Consider the following 4,133-nt stretch of genomic DNA (forward strand, 5'->3'; position numbering starts at 1 on the left):
GGTTATGGAACCTTTGGGAAATGTGTCCTACCTAGCAGAAGGAGGCTGCCAGGCATGGGCTTTGAAGGAGTTCCCTGATTCACCAAGCTATATATAAAGCACCCACACTCTGCAGGCTCTTGCTGGCCCTCATAGTGCCCTCACCACAAGCCCTGATAAATACACACACACACACACACACACACACACACACACACACACTTCTGTCAGGCATTTTGTTGGTGTGACGAGGACAGTAACTAATAGAGACTCCATTATACCTAGGTGAGTGAGCAATGTGACTTGTAACGAGTAAGGTTTTCCCGCCCTCCGCTGGTCTTGTCCCGCCGCCGCGCCAGCCCCAAATAACACACTGAGTCTCTGTATTTGATATAATTCTGTTGGCCAGGTACTTGTTTCTTATCGGCTAGCTCTGTCTTAAGTATTAACCCATTTCTGTTAATCTACGTATTTCCTAGTGCTTTCATCTTACCGGGGAATGGGCTGGTGTTGTGCTCTCCCCAGTCTCTCCATCTTGACTCCTCCTTACTACTTCCTCTTTCCTCCTTGTCTCCTAGTCCCGCCTGTCTTGCTTTCCGATTGGCCAACAGTGCTTTATTCATTAACCAGTATGAGAAACATATTTACAGAATGACATCTCCCATCAGTGATTCTTAATTTACTTAGCTCCAAAATGAAGCCACCGTCACCAGAATAGCATGAAGACTGAACAGGGTAACTCCTCCTCCTTTGTGTCCGAGACAGAATTTCTCTGTGTCGCTCTGGCTGGGTCTGGACCTCACTATGTATACCAGACAGCCTCGAATTCACAGAGATCCTCCTGCCTCTGACTTCCAAGTCCTGGGATTAAAGGCACCACCATGCCGTCTCAAAGGCCAAATGGTATTTATTTATTTATAGCCAGGATTTCACTGTTCAGCCAGGGCTAGCCTGCAGCTTCCTATAGAGACCAGGTTGGCCTCTAGCTTACAGGGATCTGCCTGTTTTTGCCTACATAAACCACCACATCCAGAAGATTGACAGTTAAAACAAAACAAAATGAAACAAACAACAAAAACAAAAAGCAAACAAAAAAAAAAAAAAACCTAAAAGTCTTAACACATAAAAGAAAAATGACCCTCAAGGCGCTGGAGAGTTGGCTCAGAGGTTAAGTGCATTTATTGCTCTCACAGAGGACCTGAGTTAAATTCCCAGGACCAACTTGGTGGCTTACAACCATCTGTAACTTCAGTCCCAGGGGATCTGTTGGCCTCTTCTTGCCTCCTTGGCCACCAGGCACACATGTGGTACACACACATACATGTAGACAAAACACACATAAAATTTAAATGACCCTCCACCATCCTCCACCATCTAATAAAAGTGGGCAAAGCTCATGCTCCATGCACATTAGTTCGGCTCATCCTACTCACGACATGAAATCTGCAAAGAACTTTAAAAAAAAAAAAAAAATCTGCTTCCCCTGCCCCTGGGTTATCTGATGACTAGTCCAAGGACAGAAAAGAGACAACAAAAGCTTTATCTAGGTGCCTCTTGTCTTCTGGGGAGGAGAGTTCTTTAAGTGGGGAGGTACTAGAAGTAGATTCTAAGAAGCTTTCAGATCGCTTCATCAGACCTTGGACCTGTACTGCTGCACAGGATAAGGACAGAGACAAGGCTACAGAGAAATTGTTCCTCAGATTGGGGAGGGGGAAATGAGCAGACTCTCCACTGCAGCCCTTGGAGGCCTGTGGGCTCCAAGACCAAGATTTCCAATGAGAAGCTAAGACCTTGGCTTTTGTGCGAGAGATCTCTCATCTTATTTAGTGACTGCGGGAGTCAGTCTCTCTATGTGTGTTCAGGCTGGATTCGATCTGCCAGGTTGCCACCTCTGGGTTAGGCACTGAAGAACACGGCAAATCTGGGTCCCAGCTGATCCAAAAGGAGTGACTATGGCCTGTGAGGGGTCTGTGTGTGGGGCAAGCCTGATCTGGTGTTGGTCTCTGCAGGCTGCGCTCTCTTAGGTGCCAAAAACCTGGTCTCTAGACAGACCCATCTTGGTGGCTTTGTAAATCGGCTCTATCTGTGGCACTGGCACCCCCTTGTGGACAACACGGGAAGGGCCTCATACTTGAACACAGTTGACACCTACAAATCAGAGTCTCAGGAGCTGCAGTAACATGTCATTCCTATTGAAACAGAAGCAATGTCTTCAGCAAGCAAAGCCTTGGCGCGAAAATGAGGTAACAATGTCAAAGTAGAGGGGCAAGGAAAGTGAGCTGGGCTTTGTCATAACTCTTCCCTCTGGCATTCAGTTCTGGTTGCTCAAGCCTATCGCCTGGAGGCATCTGGCCTGTGGCCACCTCCAGAAGGGCTCCCAGAGCCCAAAGTGCATGAGCATGAGTCAGTTGTCTGGAAACTTCCAGCCCTGTGCCTTCAAGTCTCCTGAGAAATCAGGTAGGTGGCTTTTTTCCATCAGTGTTTGTGTTTGTGGCTGAGTTTAATCCCACTTTCCAGGGCCATGCTCATTTATGAGGTTTAAAGGCCACTGTGTCATATGTTCTGGAAGCTGCCTGTTTGAGTATCTCCCCACTTAGCTTAAAAAAAAATCACTTCTCATCCCTTTATTTTCGGGAAAAGTCAAGGTTCACTTTGACTGTTTCCAAAGTGTACACAGGCATTCTAACGTGTTCACATCACACACTTTGAGCAAACCCTCGGGTCTCAGTATGAGCCCTGCTCTTCGATCTCACAGTCTATAGTGTTTTCATGGTGCTCCCTGAAGTCCAGATGTAGGCCGTGTGTGCGTGCATGTGTGTGTGTGTGTGTGTGTGTGTGTAATTTTTTCCTTCTCTTTCTTTTGTTCTTTCTTCCTTCCTTCCTTCCTTCCTTCCTTCCTTCCTTCCTTCCTTCCTTCCTTTAGACAGGGTTTGTGTAGCCTGGAACTCACTCTAAAGATCAGGATGGCCTCAAACTCAGAGATCCACCTCTCCAGTGCTGGGATTAGAGGTGTGTACCACCAGTGCTTGGCCTATTTTTTAAACTTTTCTTTATTTATGCGCATGTATGTGCCTGTATGTATGTATGTATGTGTATGTACCATGTGTGCAGTACCTGTAGAGGCCAGAAGAGGGCATTGGATCCCCCAGGAAGAGTTGTAAGCCACCTGATTTGGGTGCAAGTGACGGAACCTGATCCTTCATAAGAGCTGCGAAGGTTCTTAACTGCTGAGCCATCTCTCCAGCCCTCTCAGCAGCATCTTTGCAGTCATCCATCCCACAGCCCCAGAATGAAAACTACATGGCCTAATATGAAGCTGTGGGATGCTCGATTCATGAAAAGATGCTAGGAACTTCACCACTGACCTGACTGCCACTCTTATTTCATTGCTACCCCTGTGCACTCACGAACGTTTCAGGTCTCTAAAAAGTATTTTGAAACACAAGTATTGTGAAGCCAGCTTGGTCTGCATTGTGAGTTCCAAGACAGTCAGGGCCAAATAATAAAGGCCCTGACTCAAGTAAACAAACAAACAAAAACCAAAAATAAATGCAAAGGGCTGAAGAGATGATTCAGAGCACTGGCTTAGAGACTGGTAAGGACCAGGACCTGACAATAGTCTGTGTTGTGATAATTGGCCATCTCATCTGCCAGGTCCTACCTCACCAGCCTTCACCAAGGCATTTGAAGACTAGGATTCACATGGTAGATGCAGAGAGGGCCAGGGGTTGTATGGGAACTTCTAGGAACATGAGGCAGATGCCACCTGGCTGAGACTGGACATCCTTGGAGACACCCCGGAATCTGGAGGTTTCTGGCACCCACACCATAAGGTACTCACTCACAGCCAAGAGAGTGAGTATTTGTCAAAAGCCAGGGGCTATCGTGAAAGGCCAGTCATAACATTATTGACTCAGCCAACTAATGAAAAGACTGGGCTATTTCTACTTGTATCTGGATATATTTGCAATTTAAGGAGGGTCAGGGGAGTCAATGATGCCTCAAACTGTGATGACATGGATGTCCCTTCAGTTCTGGCTTATGATTTGTATTTTACATGGTTACCAACCGTCACTAACAGAGTTCTGTCTCAGGACGGGTGTATTCAAATCTGAGGACCACCAGTCTAGAAATAAGTAAACAATGACCAAACA

The sequence above is a fragment of the Phodopus roborovskii genome, unplaced genomic scaffold, assembly GCF_943737965.1.
Source record: "Phodopus roborovskii unplaced genomic scaffold, PHOROB, whole genome shotgun sequence".
Taxonomy (NCBI): Eukaryota; Metazoa; Chordata; class Mammalia; order Rodentia; family Cricetidae; genus Phodopus; species Phodopus roborovskii.